Source organism: Ctenopharyngodon idella, chromosome 5, assembly GCF_019924925.1.
Source record: "Ctenopharyngodon idella isolate HZGC_01 chromosome 5, HZGC01, whole genome shotgun sequence".
Taxonomy (NCBI): domain Eukaryota; kingdom Metazoa; phylum Chordata; class Actinopteri; order Cypriniformes; family Xenocyprididae; genus Ctenopharyngodon; species Ctenopharyngodon idella.
In genome coordinates, this window is record NC_067224.1 from 1,113,543 (window position 1) to 1,122,467 (window position 8,925).

Here is an 8,925-nt window from a genome sequence, read left to right on the forward strand (position 1 = left end):
CACCCCCTTTTCGATAAGGTTCCCCAGGAGTCTTGGTACCGGGGCTTGGGTGCTGACCGGTAAGCAAGTGGGGCTGGTGTCATGTGGTTCGTTAGGGAGGCAGACAACCAGAACAGCACTTTCTGGTAACTTGGAGTCTTGGTCATCGGTGTGATGATGTGAGTTGGTTGGCTCTGGATGTGCAGTTGTCAGCTGAGGTGGCTGGGTGACGCGGTCACTTAGTGATGCGTTAACTGATTCTGTGGTTAGTGGCTGGTCAGCAGTGATTTGGGTGTGAGGTTTTGTCGGAGGTTTGTCAGGGCAGACGTTGGGGGTAGGTTTCCGTCCTAGTCATAAGGAGTCTGGCTTGTCTTTCTGGTCTTCCTTGCGGTGCTTTTACTGAATCAGCTCTTTTAGGGCCTTCAGGATCTCTGCAGACTCAGACATAGCTGCACTGTTCTGCTCCTGTGAACGCTCGGACTTGGGCTTGTTCGGTGCACGTCGAGAGGCATTCTGTCTTTGGCGGTCGGGGCTTGAAGTTCTGGCCGATGAAGATCTGCCATTTCTGGGTCGCCGGCTGGCCTCCCATGTGGCACTGCCCTTTGGGTTGCTGGGTAACCGGGACTTGTCCCAGACTCTTTCAGAACGCCCAGTCTGGTGCTTGGGACGGACACCCTCGTAGTGAGGCTGCCCTCTGTTGGCCGGGAACTGTCTTGACTCTCTGTGAAACGGTCTGTCACTGTGGTGCGTGTGTGCACCCTCTAGGGCCAGTTCTGGACAGTGATCAGAGACCGGGTAAATGGTTGGATTTTTAACAGTCTTTTCAGATGCAGCCTTTTGCTTAGAATAAGCCTTGTGGGCTAAATCTCGCAGCTGTTGAGTAGACATACTCCGTGGGCAGGCCAAGACTCCCAGATGATGACTCACCGCAGGATGCAGATTTCGGAGAAACAAAGTCTTAAAGTTGAAATCTTCCTCCATTCCTGGCTCGTTACGTGCTCCGAAGTAGGCCCTTCGTATTCTGTTGTAGTACGCTTGTGGGGTTTCCAGTCGGCCCTGTTTAAGGTCCATGGCTGCGAGGAGCCCTTGGTCCGATTCAGGGTCAGAAAACTCTCTGATCAGAGCCTGTCGCAGCTGCTGGTAGTCTGATTTGACAGCTTCTGGCTGCCGATCTAGAAAACTGCGCACATCACGGCTAGACGTGATTCGGAGTAGGTACAACCTGTCCCATGCATTCACGTTGGCCACATTTTGCAGCAGAAAGTCAATGTCCTGCAAATACGCGTGCACGTCAACGCCCCCTGCTGGGTTTGGGGTGAAAGTGGGGATATTCTTTGCTAGCTTGTCCAGATCTTTGGGAGCCATGCCGTAGCTAGTGGCACAGGTTTTCTGGAGAGGCTCCCAACCTTTTGCTGTTGAAGAAGGTTCTTGGCCGCTCGCGGGTGGCATCTTGAGCAGTGGACTTTCAACCCCCTTTTGAACTAGGGATTGTTGACTGGGCCTACTGGCCAGGAGAAACTCTGTGAAGTGTGCTTCCCCTCCCAAGTCACCTTGCAGTTTATAAGAATGTTTCAGTTCTCTGTGAACAGTGTCCAATTCATCTCTTAAATAGTCTCTTTGCTGTTTCAAAGCAAGGATCTCACTTCGGGCCTGTTTAAGATGATTTTCGCAGGCCCGGGCCTTAGCGTCCCTTTCTTTCAGTTCGATCTCTGCTCTTGCTAGGAGAGTTTCACCTTGTTGGAGTTTTCCAGTTAGTTCCTCCCTGGATTCCTTTTCCAACTGCTCTTTACGCTCCGCCTCCAGGTGGAGCTCTGCAAGGGCTTTTTGGAGTCTCTCTACCTCCTCTTGCAGCTCGGGGTCGGATTCATCCGCTGTCCCACGCTGGTCCTGGGTCTCGAGGAGTAGCTGATCGAGGTGATGTTGAGTCTGGGCCTGATTTCTTCTGGCCTCCCCGGCCTGAAGCTTGAGCGCCGCTGCTTCCTGCTCCAGGAGAGCGTTGCTCCTTTCGCTAAGCCTCACCTGGGCAATGAGGTTGTGGGCAAGGCCGCCAATGAGCTTGGCCCATTCTTTGTGGTTGTAGCTCTGCGTCGGATCGTGGGCCATTAGTCGATTTAGGTCCCCGTCCAACTGCTCACGGCTCAGGTGCTGGAGGTCACCGGCGGCGTTGGGCAGGAATGCGTTGGTCATGACGCCCAACCAGGTCTCGAGATGATCCCAGTGGGTGTCAGGGCTGGATGCTCGCGACATAGTGGCTTTACTGTTGACGAGAGAAAGACAGCACAAAAGAACCAATGCAAGCTCGCGCAGGACTAGCGCGTTACGTAATACGTAATTAGCTAAACTTTGTGTGTGCTTCCAGTTAACTGGTGCAGACAGTGAGTGGAATATAGGCCAGACACTTATTGTCGATGGCCAGGAACGACCACGTGGGTTAATTTGTGTCGGCGAGTGCTGGATTTAAATAAAGATCTTGACAGGCGGAGGCTCTACGAGTCTACTAATGACTTTGGCTGCTCGGCCGTCTATCTATTATTCAGCTTCCGTGATGGCTCTCACAGGCTCTGCCTTTACGTGAAATAAAAGAGACAAACAGTAGAAAAACAGAACAGAACAGGATGGCTGCAATTTATGAGAAATAGAACAGTAAACAAATAGGAAGGAATGAAAATAGAATAGCAACAAAATACCATAAGAAGGTCTAGAGGGGAGAAGTGAAACTTCAGCTTATTACCACAGTAAGGGTTTATGACGGGGCCTGAGGAGGGCGCTGTCGCGTCATAAAACCTAGAAGGATGGTATGGCTTAAGAGCAAAAGGGGTTTTGCCAACACTTCTGATTGGAGAATATCAAATATTCTGTGGCTTTCACTGAGCGAATGGACTGTATGTCCTTAATCTCGGCCTGGGGTGATTTGTGATTGCTCAGACAAGAACTCAGTGGCGGGGGCAACCTCTCCTAGACGTTCCAACACTTGGCTGTCGTGTTCCTCGGCACCCTGTGCCTTTTGCACTGCGATGCAACCTCTCAAACAGGGGCTTTCAGCACAATTGCGTGTTTGGGCAAGGTGTTTGCGCCAACGGCCAGATTGGCGGCCAAAATTGTATTTTTCCCAACCCCAGAGTCTGACCCCGCAGGCAGTTACTCAAAGGGCGGTTCTGTCGTGCAGAAACAGGGAAATTAAACAAAATTGCCTTTGTTGCCAACCTGGACTCATTGCCTCCTTGCACCTGACACACCCAACCTGCTGATGTCCCTGCGTGTTGCCCGTGGTACGAGGTCAGAAGTGACTGAGGTTCACCCACAGCCAGTGAGAGATCCGCCAGGCTAGTTTACTCCGCGCACTGGAACTCACTGGAACAACCGTCAACTCACCACCGGTCGCTAGAGGGCCCTATTTGCAAATACACAAGTGGTCACGCAAACACAGCTTAATTGTAAATTTAAATCTTAATTTAAATCTTGTTTAAACTGAATTTAAATAATCAAGTGTGTAGGACAAAAGAATAGGGGTCTAAAATGACAGTCAGAATGAATTAGCTAAAAGCAGAAAAGAAAAATAAGGTAAGGCAAAGTAAAACACAACAATTCAGAGGCACTTGATTCAAATTTGAATTAAACTCTGTTCAATTGAATTTAAATAAGTGCGTAGAATAACAGAATGGGAAAAAGAAAGGAGAAGGTCTTCCCTATTGGAGAATTCCCTAAAGGGAATTGCTTCTTGAGCAAAATGCCAACTGATTGACACTACTTAATTTTAAATCTCAATTAAATGTTGTTTAATTAAATTTAAAAATAAGTGTATAAAATAAGGGAAACTTGGATGTGAGAATGCTGTTACCAGCAAATCACAAACAGGACACAGACCTAAGAGTGGATAAAAATAAAAAGTAAGTAATAACAAGAAAGGAATTTCCAAAGTAAAAACTCAAGAGAGAAAGAGAGTATAATGAAAGAAAATCAAGTAGAATAATAAAATAACAGAGCAGAGAAAATCTGTGAACACAGGAAAAGCAGGAAAGGGGACAAATACTCAGAGACGGGAACTAACTTATCTGGGAGTGTCCACCAGGGGAAGCACTTTCAGAAAGTGAATTCTCTTGTTGAAAGGGAAACTTAATTTAAATTAAAAATTTAAACGTATTTAAATCAAATTTAAATCGGTAAACCACATTCCAAACACGATTGAAAAGCATAACCATCAACAAACATTTATAGCGGCAAGCTAGATTAAAGTAGCCAAAAGGAATTTGGAAACACTTCAGCTCAACGTATGGAGAGCAGAGTTAACCCAGAACGTCCACACGATGGCGTTAGTGAGTCCACACAACAATGAAGTAGGGAGGGGTGCCGCACACCTGAACAGATTGCCTTCTGGCGTCTGGTCAGAGGTACTGCATCCACCTACTTTAATTCGTGATATTTTAAATTAGCGCGTCTGTGGGGTTCTGATTCCCTTACGGCTGATTTAACTGCACTATCACGGTTACAAACTTTAGAATCTCGGCGGATTCTTTGGTGCCAGGTTACTGGACACTAATATACAACTTTTAACCACGGGTACACAACTTTGGAATCTCGGCGGATTCTTTGGTGCCAGGTTACTGGACACTAATATGCCCCTTTAATACGGGTACACAATTTTGGGGATTAGTGGACCCCTGTTTGTGCAAACTTAGTGCACACGAATATGTAACTTTTGCAGGATTTCTTCGCTGCTGTTACGAGTCACGCTGGATCAGGTCGTGGCTGGCTCCCAATTTTTACACATCAATCGGATTTCAGATAAACTGTTTTCAGATTAGATTTGCAAGAGGTAACGTGATTGGTTAGCTATGCCAATGACGTTACCCAGGGAGCGAGACGCTATTTTGAATTATTGGACGACACAGTAATTCAAATTTAATAGCGCTACAATTATGAGGCCTTCAGAAAGAGTCTGTGAGAAACTCGTCACAGCTCCTTTTCAAAAAACTACGCTGAATACGATTCAATTCGTTTATTCAAGCGGAAATTAATATTAACTGTATATTGCAAAAAGATTGTCGCCTTTTGCAGATACGAGTTTGAAATATTAATTGGACTGCAGTTTACTTTACGGTCAACAATTGACTACAGTGTTTTTAGGCACAAATAGCTTGTTAACGTTTTTTCAGAATGAGGGACGCGTTGTCGGCTCACTCAATAAGGCGCGCATATACACATTAAATCACACAAAATTATTCTAGGTTGCTCATACACAAAACCAAGTTTAAAACGTTGCCCGCATTCTCCACCAAATAATCTGTAGCGAATCTGTACAGGTATTTAATTAATTTATGGGTGAAATATATGAATATAATAAATCATAAAGCTTTATGATTAATTATAATACATATACCGACCCGAGAGGGAATTATACATATATTGTGAATTAATTACAACGAATTATAATCAGTCACATATATGATTAGGTCTGGTTTGATAATAATTTAGAGAAACTATTAGTTTGTTCAGCAAACCGTTAGCTCCTCATAGCCGATTATAAAAGGAAGGTTTTTCTCTGGCCACGAGAAAGACTTCCTATTCTAGCATCAATGCGTAAAGCAAGGATACTGGATCGAAACGTTAAAGTGACCTGGGTTTGTTGCATGAGCAAAAAGGACAATCGAGCATGAATATAATGTATTTAATATATGAAACTACGGATACAGAGACTATACTACTAGACATACACAAACAATACACATATATAGAAAACGAAAGTAAAGTCAAGAAAACAGAGGTGATCAAAGGAATGGCAACTTACTAACAGTTAAAACCTTTGAGAGCCAGCAAGGAAACTCAGCTTACACGTCGAGCTTAAAACGCTTTGGAAAGAATGGTTCTATACTTGCATAGGTTCAGGTGCTGTGGTCGTTTCGTGTTTCTGCAGGAGTTTCGGTGCGTGCGGCTGAAGCGATTGGTCCTTTTCCGAGAAGGTGTTCTTCGGCGGGATTTTCAAACACGGGTTTAACTTAAGAGTAAGATAACCGGAAAAGAAAGAAAAAGAGTCCGTCTCCTAGGCGATGAAGAGTGAAGACTTAGGGCGACGGATGAAGAGGGTTTGACAAAGAAACTTGTTGCCAAAAGATGGTCGTCCCGAAGAGAGGGGGGCGCGTGATGGAAGCGCGGTCGCCGAGACGTCCGGGAGAGACGTGTGTTAAATGGCGAGAGACAATCGAGAGACAAAGAGAGATGCGTGTCATTGTGTTTTAAGGACAACAGGCCAGAACGCCTCCTGGGATACATCAGCCAATGATGAGGGTGCGATTTTGGCGGGCAAACTCTTTCTTTGTCTCCATTTATGACCTAATTTACATGGTTTATGAAGTGTCCGATCTGAGTACATTTTCTTCAAAGTACCATTAAAAATAGAAGAATGCATTTTACAGTCATGTGACATACATTTTCAATTAGAGCATAACGAAAGCTTTATAATGAGACCAAACTTGTCAGATGGCAAAGACATAAAAGGTGAGATACAGTTTATACTTGAGTTTTATCGTTTAGAAGAAAACTAATACAACTAGAGTCATAGCTAAGCTTATATACTAGAGATAAATACATGCACCTTTAAATACAGCGACGGGTACATATTGGCACAGTCATATTTGGAGGATAAATGTACATTCACAATCTCCATGCGTGTTTGTGAGTGTCTGTATGTGTGTGTGTATTGGGGTTGTGGCCAGTGTCTGTGACCATATGTCCTTTAGTCCCACCAGGGTGACTCTTTGAAGTCTCTGGAGCTGGTGAGAATGTGTTCTGTTTTTCTTTACTGGGGTAACAAAGGTGCCAATGGGGCAATTGGTCCCGGACTTGCCGGAGCCGATTCGTGATTTACATGCACAGTTCAGGAGGCTAAAAGCATTCTGAAATGTCCAAAGTTGATTGACTAGCCGGATCTATCCAGACGCTACACTATGATAAAATATGCGCCCCATTTGATTTCTATTGTGAATTTACCATTTTAAAACGCTATGGAGAAACATGATCTAAAACAGCCACATAAACTAAAAAGACTGATGCAAAGAGGAGAAAACATCATCTTGCACCAACATGCATTAGAAAGTTGGTACGTTTTATTGTAGGCCTATGTATTGTGGTCATTTCTAACGTTCACCTTTTGATTATTATTGTTGCCTCTAGAAATTATGTCTGATTTTAATTTCCAACCTATTTTGGGTTAATTTTTAATCCAGCCATATATTATTTTTTAAACAATAGTTGGGTTAAATAAAGCAAGTTGGCCAAACATTTAACCCAACGCAAATGTTAAAACAACCCAATTGCTGGTTTTGTCCATTTTCAACCCAACTTGGGTTGTTTTTAACCCAGCATTTTGTAGTGTGTAGGCTATTTTATTGCAGTTATGTTATCAATCAACTTTGCATGTGCGTATGATACCACAAAAGCAAAATACCATTTACCAAAAATAAATTTAAACCACGAGGGAGCAATGTTCAAACCAAAACTATGTCCTTGCTCATTTGCATATTTAAACATGACATTTCCGAAAACATATAACACAAATCAAACAGTTGTCATAATGTACTGCGATCAGTCAACTTTATCTATTAAGTATAGATATCCCAACTTTATCTTGGGATATCTATTAGGTAAAAATTTCACCTGTAATGCCTAGTGCGAAGTGTGGAGGATGTTGAGAGATCATGTCGCGTAGAGAAATGTTTTAAAAAGGAACATTCTCAAATACTGATCTTCTCAATCTGAAATGATGTCTGGTTCAAAAGGCTTCCAGGCAGCCAAGATGACAATTATCAGGACACGTCAGACCTAGTTCTCAAAGCCGTGTGGCTTGACTTCACATAAATTAGAGCCTTAATAAGATATCAACCAGAATGCATGAGCAGCCACCCTAAGACCCGTCTGTTCACACTCAGCAGAATCTGGAGCTCTTGAATGCTTAATGCCGCTTTTGTGGAAGGATTGCCAACCCAGCAGCGAGGCTTTTCCCACACCTCCAGAAGAGAATCAAATGCATGTAGGTGAGCAAAATATGCAAGACATTAATACCAGAAGAGGTAACAGAACTTAAGTGCATGCCATCAATCCCTTCCAAAAGCGTGGGTTTATATGGCGTACATCCTCCCAGGTGTTTTGGGGCTCCTTTATAATTCAGTTACTGCTGTAAAAACCTCTTACACAATAGACCCCCACGGACATGAACCAGGAGACTCTGACAGATGGAGAAAGACAGACCATCTCTCAGTTGGCCTTATAGGAGTCATCCTCATCTAAATTGCACATAATTGTCAGTTTTAAGTGCTCGATGCTGGCTGGATGCTTGCGTTCGAGATGCATGCCAAAGTAAAAGGGGTTTGGGATATAAAACACTTGTTAGCTTTCGTGTTTGCTTATTATTCCCTGTCACTGCAGCGCTAGACATTTTTTCAGTCCAGTCTCCAGGAATGTTTGATGCTACGAGAAATTATGCTACGAGAAATTATGCTCTACTAGAACAGGTTTTGATGTTTGAATGTTGATTATTTTCCTCATATTCTCCATTGTTGCAGCTCCTCTCTTCCCAGTCTGTCAGTAACGCTCTGTTTAGTTCCTGTCTCTATGAAGCCCCTCCTTCTGAAAAGCACAGTGTGCTCTGATTGGTCGGCTGGAGCAGTGTGTTGTGATTGGTGTTTGGGAAATCTCCCGCCCCTTACCATAACTGGCAGTTTCAACACACTACTAACTAACTCAACCAGGCCCCGCCCCTTTATTCTGCATATGAATTATTTAAATGAGGAATATTGTGAAGAAAACTCAAGACAATGGAGGCGTTTCAGGGAGTTCAGAAACAGTGACGCTGATTTAGAGAAGCTCCCACTGGAGGGACTTTGCAAAGCTTTTTCATGCTCAAACAGTAACATTACACACTAAAGAAAGCAGAATAGGACCCATTTAGTAATA

The 8,925-nt window shown here is 43.9% G+C and overlaps 1 long non-coding RNA gene across 1 annotated transcript; it reads left to right on the forward strand.

Moving 5' to 3' along the window:
• Positions 1 to 2,696: 2,696 nt before the first annotated feature.
• Positions 2,697 to 6,920, forward strand: LOC127512935 (uncharacterized). Its single transcript, XR_007930286.1, has 2 exons — positions 2,697 to 4,501; positions 4,577 to 6,920. It is a non-coding gene; the product is annotated as an uncharacterized LOC127512935 (long non-coding RNA).
• The last annotated feature ends 2,005 nt before the right edge of the window (positions 6,921 to 8,925 follow it).